The following is a 24512-nucleotide window of genomic DNA, read 5'->3' as shown; positions in this document are numbered from 1 at the left end:
TCAAAGGCAAAGGATAGATGGTGGAATTCTTGAAATGATGTCTGGGTTATACGGTTGGGCTCTCAGCACTGATCCATGAAATAATCAATGACTGTTGAGCACTGCTTTTCAGGCAGACTCATGGAATACTCGAGGGTACACTATTCCAGCATGTAAAGCATCTTAGGAGCAGCTTATATTCACTTCTAGCTATGGACTGGCTCTGGGCTGAAAAAGGCAAGTATCTTCCTTCTCAAGCAGTTGGTCCTTCTTCTTCTCAAAACAAAACCAAAACCGACTTTTAAAACACAGTTTTCCAGGCATGTTTATTTTTCAGAGCCATACAGCCTTTTGTACACAGTTCACCTGGGGCAAGAGGTTGACAGTTTTTTTTCAACTGTTTAACTCTTGTAAAAGGATGTTTTTTTTTCAGGAATAGCAAGCAAAGTCCTTTATTAAAGATTTTAAAACACAAATTCTTCTCGAATGTCCTAAGTCCTTGAACCTGAACCATTTTCTGTGATTAAATTCATGACATCGGCCCCACTCCTCATTTTATCACTCTTTTATATTTATATGCCTATAGAAGACTTTTGGATTCCTTTTTGTTCGCTGCCAGTCTATTCTCATGCTCTCACTTTGATTCTCTTATTTGCTTTCTCAATTCCCCTCTGAACCTTCTATATTCAGCCTGGTTCTCAATTGTATTATCCACCTGACATCTGTCATAAGCACACTTTTTCTGCTTAATCTTAATGTTCATCTTCTTCATCAAGCAGGGAGGTCTGGACCACTTGTGACCACTCACGTGAGGTCACTGAATCAAAGTTTGCCACCAAGGCTTCAGTGAGGACCTTGGTGGTACTTCATCCAAGTTCATAGGACTTGACCTGGCACTGGCCTCCACAGCTACTTGCTTTCAGTGCCTCATGAATGTGTGCCTGAAGGATCCCCTGGTCCCCTGTGGACACAGGACATCTCTCCTGTTCATCTCCTCCACCAAGGCCTCCAGTGCCATGTTTGCAACCCTTGGAGACCACTCTCACCCATGCTGTGAAATGTTTCATTGTTTCCCAGCCAGATTTACTTCCTGCAGGACTGCCAACTCCTAATGCAGCCACAATTCACTTCTGTTTAAGAGGTGCAGGCTAGATTTAACTGGTGCTAACAAGTTATGATTTTGGGTTCCCTGGTGATGTGTGCAGCTGCTCAATAGAATGTTTCATGCTCTCAGCATATTGAAATCATTTGTAATGAGCAGGCAGCATAAATGGATAAGGATTTAGGGATTGGCAATAAATGCTGACCGAGCCAGCCACGTTGACATCCCGTGAAAGAAGAAAAAAGATGTTGGCTTGCCACATGCAGTGCAATCAAAGGATGAGGGTTGCTTGCACACTGTGATCCCTGTGCCAGTTTTTGGAGGGGGGCTATCCAGTTGAGATCCCCTGTAGCCCATGTCACATTTTAATCTTTTTTTGCAAGATTTTAATTGCTCCATAAATGAAGTGATATTTATTGATACAAAACGCACAGAAGCATGGCTTTGTATAATGCGGTGGTGTGCAGCCCCGAGAGCTTTTTTCATGCAGTAGGGTAAAAGTGAAAGTTGCGAACAGGCTGAGGAGTGGAAGTGAAAGTAAAATTTATACGTTAGGTCTGTACAAGGTACAAAGTACAAGGCAGCTTTCCTGTTTTGTCAGTTACAAATTTAACATAAAGTCCGTGCAAACGCTTTGGGATTTATGAAACAGCGCATTTGGAATTATATAGGTGTGCATCTTGATGTGGACAAAGGGACACTTCGCTCTGTGGGGTGAGTTTTGAACTCTTAACGTTTTACATAACGTTAAACGACATCGTTTCCCAGTGTTTGGTGCAATGAAAGTAATGTGACCAGATTTTTTGCTCACTTTGATATATTCCTAGGTTTTGTGTTTATGATTCAGCACCTGATGTGCAGGTTCGGATAGTAACAGATTTGCGCTTTGTTCGGTCGTGAACAAAACGGAAAACTGTTTACTCTCGATGGATCAGGATCCATTATTGATTCGCCTTGAGAGTTATAAGATGTGTACGTTGCTGATGATGGGCATAAAAGTGGAATTAATTCGTGTAGATGGTAGGAGGGAAACAATAGGAGTAATTTAAACATTTTAAAATTGTGGGAAAACAGCTCGAAGTGTACAATTTAAACGGATTTGTATTTTCACATGTTTTATTTCCTTTCGGTTTCACTTTCTGTGCTCGATGCTTCTGTTATGCTGAGCTGATACCTTCGATTAAGGATAATTTCAAATTCTACATGCGACATTAGAATGTTCAAATGTGTGTAGTGAAGTGGGATTTTAATTCCTGTCCATGAAATTAAGTGAAAAATAAATAAATTCCTCCTGTGAACTGTTGTCTTCTCCACCTCGTAGTCCTCCAGAATGTGCATGCTGCAGGTTTGTGTTTACGAATGCTTCGGATTTTCCTCTCTTGTTTCTTCAACGGAACACGTCTGAGATTTAGAAATAAACCCTGATGACTGTAAACTCAGATCCAAACCTTAGTGCTTCAACTTGCAACATATTGAGAGTCCAATCCACGCCAACATTTAAATGTTGTTCTGTAATTCCCCCAGGTTACCTGTGCCACTGAAGGTGGGCGGAGGTAATGTCATCACGCCGTTAGCCTGTAAACAATAGATCTCAACAACTAATGGACGGATTTCAACAAAATTTGGTACACAGATAAGGTGTGGCCCAAGGAAGAACCAATCGATTTTGGCAAAAAATATGGATCCTAATCCAGATCCTGGATTTCTTAAAGGGATTCCTTAACATTGGGGGCCAGGGAGAATTGACTTTTTTTGAATGTTATGGGTTGTCTTATTTAGAATGTTGTTGATTGTTTTAGGATGTTGTGGATTGTCTCGACTGCTTTGGTGGAATAGTCGTCAAAATGTGAGCAGAGTCTTCAGAGCGGATTGTTGGATCCATTGTGGATTGGCCTGAAGCCTACTCAGAAAGATGGAAGCTCTTAATAAATCTTTTTCAGCTTTGTAGAGTAGGGGAGGTGTTGTGGTGCAATGGTAGCTTCCCTACCTCTGGGCGGGAAGCTCTGGGCTCAAGTCCCACTTCAGGATTTGATGGCCACAGAAGATGCATTCATGATGTGGCCAAACAGCTTGACTATCAGTCTGTAAAACCTTCCAATATGCCTGGTGGCAAGAGTGGGAGAGTTTCCTGTTCAGCCATACTGCAGAAGGCAATAATGAACCACTGTGGTACTTTGCCAAGCATAATCATGGACCAATCCAGTAGAAGTCCATGGCTGGCACAGGGCATGGTACTTGAAGGAGAGGGAGGAGCATCAACCAGGCAGTTAATAGCCTCAAGGTAGAGTTGTGTAATTGTGATAATGTTGAGTTAACACAGTGTAGTGGAGGTATACACTCTATTAAGTACCTTCTTCACTTGTATTTAATGTATGTGATCAAATTGTTTTCTTTATTTGTCTCTGTGTTTTTGTAAGTTAGCACCTGTGGAGAGTGACAGTCGGTTAACTGGAGAATGTAACAATCAAGGCACAGAATGCACTAATAATTCCCACATTCAGTTCTGCCCAGGAGCAAGGGAGGAAGCCAGTTGGGATACTTTAATACATCATGCAGATCAGTTCAAGGATCAGTGAATAGCACTTAGTGAACAGTTGGTCAGAAGCAGGCAAAGAGCCTCCATGCAGCTAAACTGCTGCTGTTAGCTGTGTTGCTGAAGAGATGGAGAAAGGTCACTGGCTCCATGCAGTTGGGACTCAAGGAAGCCCATCAGGTACTGAGAAAGCAGCTGAAGGTCACTGTCTCTGTGCTGTTGAACAGTTTGGGCTCAGAGAAGTTCTGGGGCACATATGAGCTCAGCAGAGCCGAAAGGAAGCTGTCTGCCAGAGAGTTCACAGTTCGACAAAATAAAGCCTATAAGCAGCACTGGTCTGTTAGTGAATCTGGCCGCTGGGGCAAAGGGCTGCACGTTTGGGGTTCTGCTCGAAGCAGCTGCAGAGTTGGAATTGTGCTGGTGATTAGATGGTGGAGTCCAGTCTCAATAGGCCTCAGCCTCAGGAGAAGAGATTGAGCAACTGGGAGGCGAGCAGCCATTGAGGCAGTCTGAGTTGAAGTGGTTTGAAGGAAATCAGTGATTAGATCTTTGAAAGAGAAGAGATGAAATCCCTCAGGAGAAATACAGAGTTTTGAAGAATTTTTGTGACTCTCTGATGTCTGAGTGGGTGCTGAGAATATGTGGGATCTCTCTTGATTGGGTTTGCCATTTAATATGCAGTTTGTGGTGTGTTCCACCACAGTTTACCTGTCAATTCAAGTTTACCTCATGTTATAAGATAGATATTGTTCACGGTTTGCTTTGTTGACCCATATATAGTAAAATTTCTTTTGTTTGTTTAAAACCATGGAATCTTGTGGCATCATTCTGTCAGCAAGTAACTGGGATTTCAAATTCCATCTACATTAGACAAAATGCTACCGATCCCTAACTGCATCTTAACCAAATTTGGAGATCTGGTGTGGGATCGTAACATCTATTCCATTTTTTTAGTCTCCTTTAGGTTTTCCAGCACTACACACTCCTCAGTTGAGATAGTATTCACTCCAGCATGTCAATATAAAGGCTAGTTTTAGTGAAGTTGCTAGGGAATGCCCAAGAGCAGCAGGGGTAGTTAATCCAAGTTTTTCTTTCTCTTCAGTGTCTCTGCTCAACACTTTTCCAGTGGAAAATCTTAATATTGTGAGCTTGCTATATGGAAAAATGTGGGTTAGAGGTTGCAGTCTACCACTTATCATCATAGAATCATAGAAATTTACAGCACAGAAGATGGTCAGTTGGCCCATCGAAACTCTGTCAACTCTTTATGAGAGCTTGCTTTTTCCCCACAACTCTGCAAATGTTTTCTGTTTCAAGAATATGTCCAATTCAGCCATGATCTAATTGAATGTGTAGAAGGGTCAATGAGCTGAATGGCCTACTTTGTTCCTATGTTCCAAGTTCCCTTTTGAAATTTCTATTGACTCTGCGTCCTCAACCCTTTCACTACTTCATAGAACATCACTATGCACCACCATGCTGATTTCTAAACATTTGTGAAAAATGCTTACAATGCTTTCTTGGCATACCTTGCAGGTACTTTGCCAGGTTTACTAATGACATGATATCACACCACCCATCCACTCAGGCATGGCAACTCTTTTAAGTAATAATCAGCAAAAGCTTATCACACAACAAGCACAGAATCTTCTGGAGTGTGAATTAATGCCAGCAGACCCCAGGATGGTAAAATTTTTCAGAGCAGTTATTCCCTGGCTGCTTTAGGTACTTCCTTCAATACGGCGACCAAATTCCATTATCAATATTTGTCACAAAAGTATAATAATTTTCATATATTATAGTGAATTATTGTAAAGGTAGGTTAATAGTAGGGTTTGGATAAGTTTTTGTGTATAGGTGCGTGCATGTGTGTGGGTTTTAATTGAATTGCAAACAGCTGGTCTGGATGTTTTGATGTATCAGAAGAGAAGCTAGGTTTGAAATGCTAAACACGTAAATATGGCTGAAGTTTTAGAATTTGAGGTGTGAAAACCATTTGAATTTTTATATAAACCAGAGTCATGAATTTTAGAGAGATGATAAGGTGTCACACCTAGCCAACAGAGGCTAAGCCAAACAGTGTGTTTATTTTCCCCAAAGATTACTGATAATATGAATACTATGAAAGATTTATATTATGGAAAAAGTAAAGTTGCAAAGGCATATTGGAACAATGGGATTTACATTAAAAAGGGAGAAACATGTATAATGGAGATGAGGTAAGAGAAAGGAATTCTAGTATCCAACAAGTGTGAAAAGCCTCCAAGCTCTTTGTACCAAACTGCTGCCCTTAGGAACTGAAGCTAAGAGAATTCATTTTAAATATCACTGTCCAGGGTATTGTATGCTTTGCCAGGGTCTGTTGAAATCTATGGGCAGAATATTGCTGTCAGCTTGTGGGGGCGGGCCTGACACACCGATGCATAAAATGATGCGAGATGACATCGGGCATGTGTCCCGACGCCATCGCGTGTCATTTCGATATTTCATTCGGCGGGCACATGCCTGCCAAACTGTCAACAGCCTATTAAGGCCATCAAAAAAGTAATTTACTTTATTAACAATGCTGCCCGTCCAATCTTAAGGTTGGTGGGCAGGCGAAGAGCCCAAGCGGCCTTCGCGTTTTCCAGGAAACCTCATTCATGGGCGGGATGAGGTTTCCTGAAGGTTTTATAAAATTAATAAATAAATTTTGTAAACTTCACAAACATGTCCCAGCTCATGTGACACTGTCACATGAGGGGGCATGTTTAAATAATTTTTTACTTTATTTTAAAAAAAGTTTTGTTAGCTACTTAATCTCCCTGAGGCAGCTCCGTGCTTCAGGGACATTGCTGTGCTTTTTTGCGCCCATGCACGAAAAAGCGCAGGCCCCGACTCTCCCTTCTCCCCCCCGCCCGCACAGGTGGCGCTGAGTGCTACCAGCCGTGCGTTAGGTTGGGCGGGCCTTATTTGGCCCACCCATGTAAAATGGCGGCGCGCAGCCGATCGCGGGTGGCAATCAGCTGCACACCTGCTTCCAAACAGCCCGCCCACCATAGGAAAAATTCACCCCATGTTGTTTACTGTTGCCTTAACGGAGGTGGAAGTGGAGTTAGATTAATTGGGGGGAGCTAGGAGTTATCATAGTAGTAATTTGTAGACCGATGTATGTACTTAAAATCATTTCTTTATTAATAAATGTTTAATTTAGTTTTGTAAAAAATCTCTAAGGCTCGGTGGACTTATTACCACTGAACCCAAGGCACGCATCTCGAAATAAAAATACAAATTGCAAAAACAGTTGTGGCAGCTGTTTCAAGTTCCCCTGTGGGATTTGGGCAGCTCGGCATTTACCATCCGCTGTGCCATAACCAAATTGGGGGCTCTTCACAGGATATATTTAAAATTCCTTGATTGGTTTGGAGTTGGTGAATCTCAAGGTTATGAGTACGAGAGGCACTTTGAATTCAGGAGTTGGTGTGAGGTATTTTTAAAATGGTGAGACTGCAAAAATGGCTGTATCCATGGCTAAAACTTTTTTGGAAGTGGAAGATATAACTCTGATTGGGTTACAAAAAGTATCTAAGGGTAAGTTAGCAGAGTTGGTGGATAAGTTGCAGTTGAGGTTACATGTAGGGGCAAAGAAAGCAAACATACTTGAAGTGATAGTACGGCATTTAAAGTTGGAAGTGATACCTAACACTAGTGAGTCACAGGCAGAGGTAGTGAGACTTCAGTTAGAAATGAAGAGGCTTGAATTTGAACAAACAAAGGAACTGAGGAAACTTGAATTGGAGACAAACAAAAAGGTAGAAGAATTGGAAATGAAAAAAAAAACTGTAACTAGAGGCAGCAGGAAAAGAAAGGGAAAAGGAAATTATTTCAAAAAGAAATGGAAATGCGAAAACTTGATCTCCAGAGGGGAAAGTTAGCAATAAAGAAAGAGTGAAGGAAAGAGACAGAGAGCATCAGCTTAAAAAGCTGGATTTTAAAAAGGAGACATCAGATGCTGAGGAAAGTTCTGATGATGAGAAAATCTTTAACTTAAATCCCAGTGGGGAGATGTTTAAATTTGTACAAGCTCTTCAGAAGTTTGAGGAAAGAGATGTTGAGGTATTTTTTATTTCATTTGAGAAGATAGCTAAACAGATGAAATGGCCACAGGAAAACTGGACATTGTTGTTACAATCCAAGGTTGGTGGTTAGAGCACATGAGGTTTATACTTCACTGTCAGAAAGAAATGTCAGTGAACTATGATGTAAAAAAGGGTATTTTGAGTTGGTTTCTGAGGCATACAGGCAGAAATTTAGGAATATGAGAAAACAGCCTGGGCAAACTTATATTGAGTTTGAGAGAGTAAAACAAATTAATTTTGACCGGTGGATATGGGTATTAAAAATAGAGAGGACTAATGCAGCTCTTAAGAGAAGTAATTCTTTTGGAAGAATTTAAAGATTCAATTCCTTTGGTAGTGAGAACTCATGTGGAGGAACAAAGAGTGAAAATGGTAAGACAAGAGCAGAGGTAGCTGATGATTATGAGTTAGTTCATAGAGCTAAACCTTTCTTCCTCCCCCTTTTAAATCAGAGAAGAATAGAAATTGGGAAGGTGAAAGGAACATAGGTAGTCAGGGAAGAGGAGTAGGTGAAAATTCCCAGGAAGTTTTTTCTCAGAATAAAAAGGAATGTGCTGGGAGTAGAAGTGACACTCAAAAACTGAGGTGTTTTCATCGTAATAGAGTTGGACACACAAAGTTAGTGTGTTGGGATTATTTCAGGTGGAGAAAAATTCTGGAAGTAAAAGTACTATGGGTTCTGAGGTTCAGGAACAGGAAAAACCAATTGTTTGTGCACAGGTAAAACAGGAAGAAGCAGTGATAGGTAAAGATGTGGGAATGTGTTCACATTTTATCAAAGGGAGTTCTAAGGAGCAGGTTGCAGAAATGTTTAAAGATTTTGTGTGTGAAGGGCAAGTCTTTCCATGTGTACATGGTGGAGTAGGTAAAGATGTTAAAATTTTAAGAGACACGGGGCTAGTCAATCCTTAATGTTGTGGGATAGTGATATTTGTCGTTCAGAGGGGGTATTGCAGGAACAGGTGACAATAAGTGCGGTCCATGGAGATGCTATTCCATTGTGGAAGATAAATTTAAAGAGTTAAGTGGAAAACAGGTGAGGTGGTTGTTGGCGTAGTGGAAAAGTTGCCCATTACAGGGATTCAGTTTATTTTAGGTAATGATATAGCTGGATCACAGATGTGGGTGATGCCTATGAAAAGATTGCAGTTGAGCTGCCTGTAGAGGTGTCTTCAACAGAAGTGTTGCAGAGAGACCATCCTGGATTGTTTCCAGATCGTGTGATAACAAGATCACAGGCTCACGTGAGAATGAGAAGAACAGGAAGTTAAAAGTCAGGGAGAAGGTGTGGAAGTCCAATTAGCTGGCATTGTGTTTGATAAGATTGTTCAGGAAGAACGAACGGACAATGTAGCTGAGGTGTTTAACTCAAGGCAGTTGATAGAGTTACAGAAAAAGAATATGCAAATAAGACAGTTATATCAAACTGCTTACTCAGAAACAGAGGCAGAATGTATTCCAGAATGTTATTACCTTAAGAGTAATGTTATAATGAGAAAATGGTGGCCTTATGTTTCAGCAAATGAAAGCTGGAAGGAAGTTCACCAAATTGTTATCCCATTTGGATATAGAAATGAGGTTCTGAGGATATCTCATTAAATTCCAATGGGAATTAGGAATTTAGGAATTAAAAAGACACAGGAGAAAATACAAAAACATTTTTATTGGCTTGGATTGCATAGAGATGTAGTCAAATTGTGTAGAACATGTTATACACGTCAGGTGGTAGGGAAACCACAAGCACCTTTAAGCCGGCACCTTTGGTTGCAATTCTAGCATTTAAAGAACCTTTTACTAGCGTCATGATTGATTGCATAGGACCCCTCCCTAAGACTAAAAGTAGAAATCAGTACTTACTGACGATAATGGATGTATCCACAATATTTCCTGAAGTGATACCTTTGAGAAATATTACAACAAAGAGAATTGTGGAAGAGTTGATTACATTTTTCACAAGATATGGTTTACCAAAAGAAATACAATCAGATCAGGGTTCAAATTTCATGTCACAGCTGTTTAAGGAGGTAATAGGTGGTTTGCAGATCAAACAATTTAAGTCAACAGCTTACCAACTTGAGTCGCAAGGAGCTTTGAATAGATGGCATCAAATTTTAGAGAAACTATAGTTAGGATTATCCACAGGATTGGGAAGGGAAATTCTATTCCTGTTATTTGCTATTAGGGATGCTCCTAATGCATCGACTGGTTTTAGTTCTTTTGAACTAGTTTATGGTCATGAGGTAAGAGAGCCACTGAAATTTATTCATGAAGACTTGGTGAGTCAAAATTCAGAAACTACTCTCCTGGATTATGTATCAAATTTCAGAGAAAGATTGAACAGCGCATGTGAGTTTGCTAAGGACCATTAGAAGATATCACAGCAAGTGATGAAGGCGAAGGCAGATAAGAGAGCCACAGCTCATAATTTTGTTGCTGGGAAAAAAGTGTTAGTTTTATTACCAGTGTGGGGTGAACCATTAAAGGCAAGGTTTAGTGGGCCTTGCAGGATTGAAATGGACCTGAGTAAAGTAAATGATATAATAAATACTCCAGATAAAAGAAAGAAGCAGAGGGTGTGTCATGTAAATATGCTTAAAAAGTACTTTGACAGGGAAGATGACTAAAAGGAGATATTAGCGGTGGTAGATAAAGAGAAAAAGGTAGAAACGAAGGATTCTGAAATTGATTTTCCTCTAATCAAATAATGAGGGGGTGCTTAAAAATTTAAATGGAATATTGAGTTACCTTCCAGACAAGTGTCAAAGTGATTTGGAGAAGCTATTGCAGTCACACACAGCTATTTGTGGCAATAAGCTGGGGAGGACAAATTTAGTTATACATGTTGTATGTGTACAAGTTTCATCTTCGATAAGGCAACATCCTTATAGATTAAATCCGCAAAGTTATCACAAGTACAGAAAGAAATTGAATTCATGCTTCAAAATGATATGATTGAGTCTAGTTGCAGTAACTGACATTCACCTATTGTGCTGGTTCCGAAACCAGATGAAACATATAGACTGTGTGTGGATTATTGAAAGGTGAATGCAGTAACAAAAGTGGATTCATTTCCTATACCATCGTAGAAAGATTGCATTGAGAAAGTGGGACAATCAAACTTTATCACAAAGATTCACTTCCTAAGGGGATATTGGCAAGTACCATTATCGGAGAGAGCAAAGGAGATATCGACAGATGGACTATATCAGTTTAAAGTCATGCCATTTGGTATGAAATAATGCACCTGCAACATTCCAAAGACTGACAAGCAAAATAATTGCAGGACTGAGCGATTGTGCTGTTTACATTGATGACTTGATAGATTTCAGTCAAAGGCGGTAGGAGCATTTACAGCACAGGAAGAATTGCTTTGTCGATTACAAGAAGCTAATTTGGTGATGAACTTGGCGAAAGATGAATTTGCAAAAGCGCAAGTTACGTATCTAAACCATACCATTGGACATGGTAAGGGGGCTTTGAGAAATGTGAAAGTCAAGGCTATCATGGATTGCCTCGAGCCTACAATAAAATGAGAAGTTTTGAGATTTCTGGGCATGAGTGGGTTTTACCGGAAATTTGTACTAAATTTTAGCAGTGTGGTTGCTCAAATTGACTGAACTATAAAGAACAAGAAGTTTCAATGGACACAGAAGTGTCAGAAGGCATTTGACAGATTTTTCTCCAGTTTTTTTCTCCAGTTTAAAATACATTACACTAAGGAAAGGTAAGGGTTCTAGTTTTTATTTAAAGTACATAAATAATTTAATTTTTTTTTACTTTATTTAACTTAAAGTAAGGGTTTTTTTCAACTAGAGGTATGGCAAGGCAGCTCAGTACTATGTTATGTACCGCCTGCAACATGTGGGAAATCCTAGATGCCCCTTGCGCTCTGACCGACCACGTGTGCAGGAAGTGCCACCAGCTGTAACAGCTTGAGCTCCGAGCTTTGGAGGTTGAGCGGTAGATGGAAGCACTGAGGGGCATCCGTGAGGCTGAGAGTTTTGTGGATAGCATGTTTTTAGACGTGGTCACCCCACAGCTTACGGAAGTACAGACAGAGAGGGAATGGGTGACCATCAGTCAGAAGAAAGGTGTCAGACAGGTAGTCAGAAAATCCCCAGGGTGCATCTCACTCGAGAACTGTTTTACTGTGTTGGAAAACAATGAGAATGACAGTTCCTCTGGAGAGTGCAGCCATGCTCATGGTACTATGAGTAGCTCAGCTGCACGGGGGTGGGGTGGGGGGCAGCGAGGAAAAAGAGGGGAAGAGCAATAGTGGTAGGAGACTCGATAGTAAGGGGAACAGAGGCGGTTCTGCAGCCGTTGACGTGACTCCAGAGTGGTATGTTGCCTCCCTGGTGCCAGGGTCAAGGATGTCACTGGCTGCAGGGCATTCTAAAGGGAGAGGGCAAACAGGCAATGATCGTGGTACATATTGGCACCAACGATATAGGTAGAAAGAGGCATGAAGTCCTGCAAGCAAAATTTAGGGAGCTAGGAAACAGATTTAAAAAACAGGACCTCAAAGGTAGTAATCTCTGAATTACTTCTGATGCCACGCGCTAGTGAGTATAGAAATAGGCAGTTAGTCCAAATGAATGCGTGGCTAGAGAGATGGTGCAGGAGGGAGGGCTTTAGATTTCTTGGACATTGGGACCGTTTCTGGGGGCGGTGGGACCTGTACAAGGCGGACGGGTTGCACCTGAACCAGAATGGGACCAACATTCCTGTGGGGAGGTTTTCTGGTGCTGCTGGGGAGGGTTTAAATTAACTTGGGAAGGGGATAGGATCCTGAGAGGAGGTTCAGCAAGGGGAGATCCACAGCCAAAATTAGAAGAGAGAGCAAGTGAGTCTGGAAGGCTAGAAATTATAGGCTAGTTAAGGCACAAGGGAGTTTGGCAAGGTTGGATGGTATTTATTTTAATTCAAGGAGTCTGACGAATAAGGCAGATGAGTTGAGGGCACAAATTAACACACAGAAGTATGATGCCATTGCTGTCACAGAGACATGGATGAGAGAGGGGCAGGATTGGCAGCTCAATATTCCAGGATATAGGGTCTTCTGGCGAGACAGGGAAGGAGGTAAAAGAGAAAGGCAGTATTGATCAGGGAATCAATTACAGCAGTAAGGAGGGATGACATCTTAGGAGGCTCCTCAAATGAAGCCATATGGGTAGAACTGAAAATCAAAAAAGGAGCAATCACATTGTTGGGAGTGCACTACAGGACCCCAAACAGTCAGAGAGAAATAGAAGAGCAGATATGTAGGCAAATTTCAGAGAAGTGTAAAAATAATAGGGTAGTAATAGTGGGGGATTTAATCTTCCCCAACATTAACTGAGTTAGTCATAGTGTGAAAGGTTTAGAGGGAGCAGAATTCCTCAAATGTATCCAGGAGAGCTTTTTCAGCCAGTACATAGAAGGTCCTACAAGAGAGGGGGCGGTCCTGGACTTAATTTTAAGGAATGAAGCCGGGCAAGTGGTAGAGGTATCCGTAGGGGAGCATTTTACAGATAGTGGTCATAACTCCGTTAGATTCAAGGTTGTTAAGGAAAAGGACAAGGATGGGCCAGAAATCATGGTTCTAAATTGGGGGAAGGCCGATTTTAAGATCATCAGATATGATTGGCTAGAGTGGGCTGGGAGCAGCTACCTTTAGGTAAAACAAAAACAGAATTACCTGGAAAAACTCAGCAAGTCTGGCAGCATCGGCGGAGAAGAAATCAGTTAACGTTTCGAGCCTTCATGGCCCTTCGGCAGAACTGGAGCATAGTTAGAAGAAGGGAGAAATATAAATTGGTTTAAGGTGGATTGGGGGGGGGGGGGCGGTGGTGGGGGGGGGGGAGAGACACATTGAGGGTGTGGTGTGGTGATTGTGGAGATGAGCAGATAATCAAAAGATGTCACAGACAAAAGGGTCAAAGAGGTGTTGAAGGTGGTGGTATTTGTCTGAGAAAAGTGCTAATTAAGAATGGAAGACAGGATATTCAAAGTATAGCTCTAGTGGGGGTGGGGTGGAAAGACTAAAGGTTTTAGTTTTAGATTTAAAAATAATGGAAATAGGTGGGGAAAGAAGAATCTATATAAATTATTGAAAAAAAAAGCGAGGGGGGGGAAAGAAACGGGGTGGGGATGGGGGGAGGGGGAGTTTAAGATCTAAAGTTGTTGAATTCAATATTCAGCCCGGAGGGCTGTAAAGTGCCTAGTCGGAAGATGAGGTGCTGTTCCTCCAGTTTGCGTTGGGCTTCACTGGAACAATGCAGCAAGCCAAGGACAGACATGTTGGCAAGAGAACAGGGTGGAGTGTTAAAATGGCAAGCGACAGGGAGGTTTGGGTCTTTCTTGCGGACAGACCGCAGGTGTTCCGCAAAACGGTCGCCCAGTTTGCGTTTGGTCTCTCCAATGTAGAGGAGACCGCATTGAGAGCAACGAATGCAGTAGACTAAGTTAGGGGAAATGCAAGTGAAATGCTGCTTCACTTGAAAGCAGCATTTCACTTGCATTTCCCCTAACTTAGTCTACTGCATTCGTTGCTCCCAATGCGGTCTCCTCTACATTGGAGAGACCAAACGCAGACTGGGTGACCGCTTTGCAGAACACCTTCGGTCTGTCTGCAAGCATTACCCAGACTTTGAATATCCTGTCTTCCATTCTTAATTAGCACTTTTCTCAGACAAATACCACCACCTTCAACACCTTTTTGACCCTTTTGTCTGTGACATCTTTTGATTATCTGCTCATCTCCACAATCACCACACCACACCCTCAATGTGTCTCTCTCCCCCCCCCACCTTAAACCAATTTATATTTCTCCCTTCTTCTAACTATGCTCCAGTTCTGCCGAAGGGCCATGAAGGCTCGAAACGTTAACTGATTTCTTCTCCGCCGATGCTGCCAGACTTGCTGAGTTTTTCCAGGTAATTCTGTTTTTGTTTTGGATTTCCAGCATCCGCAGTAGCTTTTAGCTTTTTGTTTTTACCTTTAGGTAAATCTGGGTCAGAGCAGTGGGACTCATTCAAGAAGGAAATAGGGAGAGTACAGAGCCAACATATTCCAGTAAAGATAAAGGGTGGGACCAACAAATCCAGGGAACCCTGGATGTCGAGGGATATACAGGATTGGATAAAGAGAAAAAGGGAGGCTTATGGCAGATACCGAGTGCTCAAAACAGTGGAAGCCCGAGAGGAGTATAGAAAGTGTAGGGGGGAACTTAAAAAGGGAATTAGGAGAGCAAAAAGGGGGCATGAAAAAACACTGGCAGGTAAAATAAAGGAAAATCCAAAGGTTTTTACAAGTACGTTAACAGTAAGAGGATAACTAGGGAAAGAGTAGGGCCCATTAAGGACCATAGTGGTAATTTGTGTGTGGAGCCGGAAGACATAGGTAGGATTCTAAATGAATACTTTGTGTCGGTATTCACAAGTGAGAGGGATGACATGGGTATGGAAATCAGGCAGAAGGACTGTGATATAATTAAAGAAATTAGCATAGAAAAGGAGGAGGTGCTAAATGGTCTGGCAGGTTTAAAAGTAGATAAATCTCCAGGCCCGGATGAAATGTATCCCAGGCTGTTGAGTGAGGCAAGGGAGGAGATAGCAGAGGTAATTTTCAATACCTCTCTGGACACAGGAGAGGTGCCAGAGGATTGGAGGACAGCCAATGTGGTACCGTTATTCAAGAAGGGAGGAAGGGATAAACCAGGGAACTACAGGCTAGTCAGTCTAACCTCAGTGGTGGGGAAACTATCAGAAGCAATTGTGAGGGACAGAATTAACCTACACTTGGAGAGGCAGGGATTAATCAAGGACAGTCAGCGTGGTTTTGTTAAGGGAAGGTCACGTCTGACCAATTTGATTGAATTTTTCGAAGAGGTGACCAGGTGTGTAGATGAGGGCAATGCATTTGATGTAGTCCACTTGGACTTCAGCAAGACTTTTGATAAGGTCCTGCATGGGAGACTGATAGCCCATGGGATCCAAGGCAATTTGGCAAATTGGATCCAGAATTGGCTTAGTGGCAGGAAGCAGAGGGTGATGATCGAGGGGTGTTTTTGTGACTGGATGCCTGTGTCCAGTGGGGTTCCACAGGGATCGGTGTTGGGTCACTTGCTGTTTGTGGTATATGTAAACAATTTAGACTTGAATGTAGAAGGGTTGATCAGTAAGTTCGCGGATGACACGAAAATTGGTGGGGTGGTAAATAGTGAGGAGGGTAGCCTTAGATTACAGGAGGATATAGATGGGCTGATCAGTGGAAAATGGAATTTAATCCAGATAAGTGTAAGGTGATGCACCTGGGCAGGACAAACAAGGCACGGGAATACACGATGAATGGTAGGACCCTGGGAAGTACCGAGGATCAGAGGGACCATGGTGTGCATGTCCACCAGTCCCTTAAGGTAGCGGGACAGGTAGATAAGGTGGTTAAGAAGGCATATGGGATACTTGCCTTTATTAACTGAGGCATAGAATATAAGAGCAGGGTGGTTAGCTGGAACTGTATAAAATGCTGATTAGGCCACAGCTAGAGTATTGCGTGCAGTTCTGGAATCCGCATTATAGGAAGGATGTGATTGCACCAGAGAGAGTGAAGAGGAGATTTACCAGGATGTTGCCTGGGCTGGAGAGTTTTAATTATGAGGAGAGATTGGATAGACTGAGGTTATTTTCCCTGGAGCAGAGAGGATTGAGGGGGGACATGATTGAGGTGTATAAAATTATGAGGGGCATAGATAGGGTAGACAGGAAGGAACTTTTCCCCTTGGTGGAGGGATCAATAACCAGGGGGCCTAGATTTACAGTAAGGAGCAAGTGGTTTAGAGGGGATGTGAGGAAGAATTTTTTCACAGAGGGTGGTGGGAATCTGGAACTCTCTGTCTGAAAGGGTGATAGAGGCAGAAACCCTCATAACAATTAAGAAGTATTTGGATATGCACTTGTGATGCCATTTCATACAAGGCTATGGGCCTAGTGCTGGAAAATGGGATTAGAATAGTTACGTACCTGTTTGACTGGCGCAGACTCGATGGGCCAAACAGCCTTTTTCTGTGCTGTAGACCTCTATGATTTTATGACTTTATGATTGAAAATTGTATTTTGAGATTAATGTTGCAAACAATTCATCAGAAACAATTGTTCATACAGATCAGAATCCTTTAAAGTTTCTGGACAAATTTTGAGACAGAAGTGCAAGGCTATTCAGATGGAGTTTATTGCTGTAGCCATTTAATATACAGGTTATACATGTGGCTGGTCGAGGAAATCTAATTGCAGATGCATTGTCAAGAGTTTGAAACTGAAAGGGCAAATTGGACATTGAAAAACCTGGATGCTGGACTGGAGTGATTTCTGGTGATTTAAGGATTTGTATGTATATTGTTATGTTAATGCATGCAATGTTAATGTAAGAGTAACGGTATATAGATAAGTAGATGAAGCAATGTAAGGTGGGTTAAGAAAATGAACCCGTCTTTTTAGATAATGGATTTTCCAGTAAGGAGGGGGGTGTCATGAAAATATAATAATTGTCATTCTATTATTGTGATTTATTGTGATGTTATGATCCCCAGCTGAGTTTACCCCTGGACAAGCCTGATCCCAGGGTGGAACCAAACCTAATTTTTATTTGTTTGTATAAATACATGGAGAGTAGCTGCTGAACAGAGTCACAGGAGTCAACTGATGAACTTTTTACAAAAGAATAAAGCATTTATTCAACAACAAAAGATGAACTATATTACAACACTCTTTCACCCACAACTATATCTTTATAGATATAAATTGATTTGTAAGGGTAACACAAGCCACAAAAGCTACCTTATACTTTAATGTACACAGTAAGTACCCAGTCTATGTAAACCTATGGCACCCTATGATCAGACACACCACATTCTGACCTCAAGTGATAGATGCCACCTCAGCCAGATGCTATGGATCTTTCCTCAACTCCCCCCCAGACACTTGTCACACCATGAGCCAACCAGTCTCATTGAATTCCATTCTTCACACAAGGGGTTTCCAATTTCCACTTTCCAAGACCTCGCCTTGGAATCTTCTCCCAAACTGACGCTTTCTCTCGGACACTTTCTGTAATGGTTCGCCTCCAGGGTTTTGAATTCTCCTTCTGATGTTCCTCTTCCCTGGGTAATTACATGCATCCAAGCTGTTTTCCACACAACCTGTCTCTCTGTCTCAGCTATCAACAGTACACCACTACTTCGCATGTCCATAGCGAAGAGTTGCAGGCCTTCTTGCCTCTTGCAAGCTGTTCTCGCATTAAATCTGCTTTCTGCAGCTTTTGTCTCTTTAAATCTGAAGCTTGGAGCCTTTCTCTCTGCGCCTCACTCTTAACTTTACTTAACAAGACCTTTTCCCAGGTTGTCGTCCTTCCTTTACCTACAAGGTCTTCTATGGACTTTCCCTATCTTCCACTCCCTTGGATTTTTGGGGTATTTTCTTTAGACTGGGACTTCTATCTGCCCCCTTTGCTCCAGTCTCTCTTGGCTGCAACTCTGAAACCAGCTGAACTCCAACATCTTCCAAATCAAACTTCTGTCTTTCTTCTTCTGTGTCTGTGGGAGAAACCTGCCTATCTGCCTTCCTGTTGCTAGGCAGCAGCACTATTTTTCTACTCTTGTGTGTTTAACTTTACCTTATTGCAGTTGTATACTCCTCATTAAAAATGAAAGCAGCTGTTTAAAGTAAAACTAAAGCTCCATTTGGCTTCTCTTAACACACAGATATGGAAATACAAATCAAACTTAAACTTTAAAGCTGAAACTCATTCCTAACAACCACAATACACAAAAAACATACTCAAACTATCTCTACTTCCTAACAGGAAGGTAGGTTAATAGCAGGGTTTAGGTTAGTTTCTGTGTATAGTTATATTTTAATTGAATTCCAGACAGCTGGTCTGGCACTTTGGTGTATCAGAAGAGAAGCTAGGTTTGAAATGGTAAAGACGTAAACATGGCTGAAGTTTTAGAATGTCGGTGTGAAGAATGTTTGAATTTTTAGATAAACCAGAGTCGTGAATTTTAAAGAGATGGTAAGGTGTCACACCTAGCCAACAGAGGCTAAGCCAAACAGTATGTTTATTGTTCCCAAAGATTACTGATAATATGAGCACTATGAAAGATTTATGTTATGGAAAAAGTAAAGTTGCAAAGACATATTGGAACAATGGGATTTACATTAAAAAGGGAGAAACATGCATAAAGGAGATGAGGGTTTGGGCTGAATTTTCACCCCATCGGGGGAGGTTGTGCGCAGCTGACTCAGCTGCGCGCTCGTCAAACTGAAAATCTAAATGACGCGTGGTGACATCAGGACACCCGCCCGATGTCACCGCGTGTCATTTTATGTGACGGCAAGCGGGCCCCGCCCCTGCTCGCTGATCGGAAAATTCTCCCATATGTGTAAGAGGAAGGCATTCTAATATCTAACAAGTGTGAAAAGCCTCCAGCCTCTTTGTACCAAGCTGCTGCCTATAGGAACTGAAGCTAAGAGAATTCATTTTAAATATCACTGTCCAGGGTATTGTGTGTTTTGCCTGGGTCTGTTGAAATCTATGTTGTTTTACTGTTGCCTTAACGGAGATGTAACTGGGTGTTAGATTAATTAGGGGAGCTAGGAGTTATCATAGTAGTGATTTGTAGACCGGTGTATGTGCTTAAAATCATTTCGTTCATTAATAAATGTTTAATTTAGTTTTGTAAAAAAACCTCTAAGACTCGGTGGACTTATTGAATTCAAGTCATGCATATTGAGATAAAATTACAAATTGCAAAAACAGTTGTGCCAGTTGTTTCAAGTTTCCATCTGGGATTTGAGCAGCTCAGCATTCTGCTGAGCCATAACAGTATTGCAGCATATCAAAAGCATTCCATGCATATGATGTATATCCAAATTACAATCAGCTGATAACTTGGGGCATTTCCAGGCTAACCTGGATAAATCTCACAGATGCTCCTCAACAGACCCAGTGGCCCAAAATGGAGCTGAAATTTGCAAGACAAACAACAATTTATCTGAGAAGGATGGATTGGCATTGTTGGATCCACATGTTGCTGCAATTTAAAACTTCAGGCCCTGTTTTTTTGACCGATTCTAAACTTCTGTTTTCTCTTAAAGTAGCAAAGTGTGTGGTTTCTCTGTTCTCTGGTCGCTCCTGTTACCTTCTAAAGATGGGTAATCATCCCTGTTGTTCAATTTACCCTGTAGGCCAGATTTGGGATAAGGTCAACATTAGGTGAAAATGGCAGGCGGAAGTGTGGCCTCACCACAGTTCTGAAACACTACTGCAGGATCTCTCTGCCACTGTTTCCTTTAAAATTTACACTGCTAACCCTTTGATTAGTGTGTTGTCAAATGTTTTATCATTTGCATGTCCCCAGCCATTTCCTGCCTGAAACCAGCAGGAAGTGGCAGCTGGCTGGCATGCAGAAACACTGCCGCCTAGGGTCAAATAAACCGTTCTTGGCACTCAGGAACGGCTTGCCCAGAGCTACAGAGGCCTTGATTTTCCTTGTGGGGCCTGGAGGAGCATTCCTGCTTCTCCTGGCCCCAGATGGAAAGTAAAAATGTGTAAAGAGACTTATCTGTTTAAGCCACTTCTTTGATGCCTCTTTCTGTTGGGTGGATCTGGCAGCAAAGACCCAACCACTTAACTGCAGTTAAAATAATAGATGAAATTACTCAGAGCCCATTGTGCATATTTAAATAAAGACCCAGCTGGTTTCCAGTGTGTGTCACTGGAGGAAAAGCAGGTTCAAAGGCTAAGAAAAGCAGGTTAAAAACCTGCAGAATCATTGTTGGATGTCAGCAGGTGAGTCACATGGGCAATTTTAGCTAATTGCCCATTTGGTTTTCACTGAGCAGGCAGGGTTACATTTGTCCCTAGAGTGTGATGAACAGGTGATAACACCACTCACTTAATTCACAAAATGAACTATAAACTATATGTGCTGTAAATGGAAAATAGTTCCAAACATCTTCAGCTACTTTATCAATGACTTTCCTTCCATCGTGAGCTCAGTTCCATTCATAACTCCTCAGATAATGAAACAGTCTGTGCCCACATACAGCAAAACCTGGGCAACATTCAGGCTTGGGTTGATAAGTGGCAAGAAACATTTGCACACCCGGATGCTAGATAGTGACCATCTCTAACAAGAAGGATTTTAACCATCTCAACATCACCTCACCATAATTGATTCCCCTAGCATCAGCATTCTGAGGGTTCACCATTGACCAGAAACTTAACTGGAGCAGTCACATAAATGTTGTGGCTATAAAAGCAAGCGAGAGGCTGGGTATTCTGTCGTGAGTAATTCACCTCCAGATTTCCCAAAGCATGTGCACCATCTACAAGACACAAATCAGGGGTGTGATGGAATACTCTCCACTTGCCTAGATGGATGAAACTCTAATAATACACAAGCAGCTTGACACCATCCAGGACAAAGCAGCCCACTTAATTGACAACCCATCCACCACCTTAAACATTCACTCCCTCTACCAACAGCACACCGTGGCTGCAGTGTGTACCATATACAAAATGAAATGCAGCAGCTCGCCAAAACTCCTTCAACAGCACCTTCCAAACCTGTGACCACTACCACCTACAGGACAAGGGCATCAGGAGCATGTGAATACCACTACCTACAGTTTCCCTCCAAGCTACACACCATCCTGCCTTGCAAATATATCACCATTCCTTCATTGTCACTGGATCAAAATCCTCGAACTCTCTACCTAACAGCACTGTGGAAGCATCTTCACCACCTGAACTGCAGTGCTTTAAGAAGATGGTTCACTATCACCTTCTCTGGGGCAATTAAGGTTGGGCAAACGATGGCACCCCCTAAAGAATGAATAACATTTGTAGAATATGTAGAATGGGAACTCTCTGCATCTACTACTCCTACAATAGATTTGATTTTTTTGTGACTCCCAGGATTGATTGTGACATGTGATGCATCAGGGCTTTCTTATGTGGATGACTTGTATTTCACTGAGGACCTGAAGCTTATGGAGCAAAGGTTATTCCCTGTTAATTCTGGAAATTTTGTAGGCTCTGCCAAAGAGGTTTTGTCAGATTGAGTAACAAAAATGTTTGGTGATGAGTTATTCTGGATGAACACTGTGCACTGGATTGGAAGGGAAGAATGTTTTGCTGGAGAGAAATACCTTTTTCGGGAAATACAAGAGAGATTGTAATGGTCCAGCGTTTAAAACCTGAAGAGCTTCAGTCCTAAGTGGCTTCCTAACCCCTGAATAACTAGAACATCTACTTCCATTTATATAGTGCCTTTAATACAGCAAAGAATCTGAAGGCACTTTACAGGAGTGTATTAGCCAAATAAATGACATTCAGCCATAGAAGCAGACATTAGGACAAGTGACCAAAAACTTGTTCAAAGGTTTTAAGCAGCATCTTACAGGAACAAAGAGATTTGGAAAGGCGAAGAGGTTTATGGAAAGAATTCCAAAGCTGAAAGCCTAGACAGTTAATGACAATTGACATAACTTGTCAAATTGTTAAATACAACCTATCCAATCAGATGCCCAATACTGAAGAGAAGAAAAAATGAGAAAAGTTTAATATGCCAGAGTCAATTTAATATACCTCATCAAAATCCATCATAATACTTAACACCTCTATCAGCAACATGCTTACCTGTTTATGTTTTAATAAAACAAACCTGAGATTCTCTAATGTCTCCTCATGATTAAAACTTCTCATTCCTGATTGTCATCCTATGACCCTCATATACACCCTCAATAGTAATAAAAGCAAAAGACTGCAGATGCTGGAGGTCTGAAATAAAAATAGAAAGAGCTGGAAAAATACAGCAGGTTTGATAGCATTGGTGGAGAGAGAAACAGAGACACTGGACAGAATTTTACATCCCGTGGCCCGAGCTGATCAGGCATAAAATCCCGCAAAATGATGTTGGGCGAGTGTCCTGACGCCATTGCGCAATTGCTGAATATTTCGCGTGGTGGGCGCATGCAAAAGTCAAAAGCCCGCCCGCCAACAATTAAGCGGGCAATTAAGACCATTAACGGCACAATTGTCTCCAATTTTCCGTGGCCCATCTAATCTTACAGTTGGCGGACGGGTGAAACAGCCAGGCAGCCTTTACATTTTTCATCAAACCTCATTCAAGGGCGGGAATGAAATAAAAATAAATATCTGTGGACAGCATTTTTTCCCGGCCGCTCCCAGGTCCACTGATCGTGCGCCCCCGCCAAAGGTAAAACTCAGGCCACTGTGACTCTTCTTTGGAACAGTCCCAAGGAAAAGTCATATTGGACTTGAAACGTTGACTCTGTTTCTCTCTCCACAGATGCTGCCAGACCTGCTGAGTTTTTCCAGCACTTTTTCTTTTTAATTACACTCTCAATTGTCAACTGTCCTTCCTAAATCGGAATGGGTGAAATATTTTCTGGCCTAACAGTGATTTGCATAGATTTATCATTATTGTGCTTGATGTTTCTATCTTCTACATGCTTCTCTTCTGTGTGAATTACACAAGCATGTGCTTATGGATCCCAATTTATTTTGCACACAATTGCAAAATAAACCAAACTGCCAGCACACAAGGCCTGATTCTCAATTGGACATAAAATGAGAAGATGAAATTTCCCTATCCTGTGCATGCTACTCCATACTAGGAACTCCCAGTCAGCCATGCAATGAACTATATTTTACTGTTCATAGTGCCCATCAAGAGTTGGTTTTGGCTTTAACATCATTTAAATACCACAATTTGCACAAGCTATAACCTTGCAGGTTTAATATACCTCCCGATTTATTTTCAGCTTTGAAAGCTCTGCTTTTGTCTTAATAAAATGAATATTTACTTATCAATCTACATTAATAAAGGAAATTCAGCAGCTGTAAATTTGTGCTTTTCCCACGATGAAAATGTTGAAATGATCAATCTCTGATCTCCATAAATAAAAAATGGATGCCTGTCCAACTGTAGTTTGGTTTAAGTGTATAACTGCTGTTTAAAACAGTGGCCGGAATTTTCCAGCCCCGTTGGCGTCAGGTGTCATGACGGGCAGGTGGGGTGGACAATATGCCGAGAAGGCCAAAAATCGGTTTCACACCGTCGTGAAACCCGTTTGCGATCGTCCGCTCCACCCGTCAATGACGGGTCGTGTTTCCCACTGTCGCATGTCGGGAACCTAATTTCGATACTTTAGCATTTCATTATAAGCCCTGCTCACTGAAATCATCCCCACCCCCCCCGCCCCACCCCTCCACACTGGATCATCTGAGCACCGATCACGCCGACATGTTTCACAACTGTGCATAAGCAACGTGCACCTAGCAAGTTGCACTTTGCTCAGGACTTCAAAGGTTTGTTTGCCTACCTTGCTTTGGGCAGCATTCGCAGTTATCTGTGCCAGGCTTCGCAGGCAGCACTTTTAGGGGAGGCTCACAGACAGGTCTCTACCTACCAGACCAGCCGTAAGGCAGGGCTGGCTTTTCAACGGCTGCAGGGTTAGGGCTTGCTTGGGGAAGGGGGGTATCCCAGGGTGTATGTGGGGCACATGTTGATCTGTGCAAGTGGCCTCAAGATGGTGAGGGCCAAGGAGGCAGTCTCCAGAGGAGATGAGGCCAGATAGACCTGTGAGGGTGTGTGTGAGAGAATGAGTGGTGATGTCCCTTGAGCTGGCAGTGAGTGAGATGCCAGTGAATGTGTGATGGCCTTGTGAGTGTGTGAGTTTAGAGTGATAAGATGGTTGCTTTACTCATGCAG

The 24512-nt window shown here is 42.0% G+C and overlaps 1 long non-coding RNA gene across 1 annotated transcript in view; it reads left to right on the top strand.

Annotated features, from left to right (window-relative positions):
- Window positions 1-1527: 1527 nt before the first annotated feature.
- The window catches only part of LOC144685944 (uncharacterized), a 137019-nt gene continuing 114034 nt past the window's right edge, over window positions 1528-24512 (top strand). The window contains exon 1 of the long non-coding RNA XR_013577821.1: window positions 1528-1795. This is a non-coding gene — a long non-coding RNA (uncharacterized LOC144685944). The remainder of the gene's footprint in view (window positions 1796-24512) is intronic.

This window comes from Cetorhinus maximus, chromosome 10 (genome assembly GCF_964194155.1).
Source record: "Cetorhinus maximus chromosome 10, sCetMax3.hap1.1, whole genome shotgun sequence".
NCBI classification, from domain to species: Eukaryota; Metazoa; Chordata; class Chondrichthyes; order Lamniformes; family Cetorhinidae; genus Cetorhinus; species Cetorhinus maximus.
This window is presented reverse-complemented; position numbering and strand designations above follow the sequence as displayed.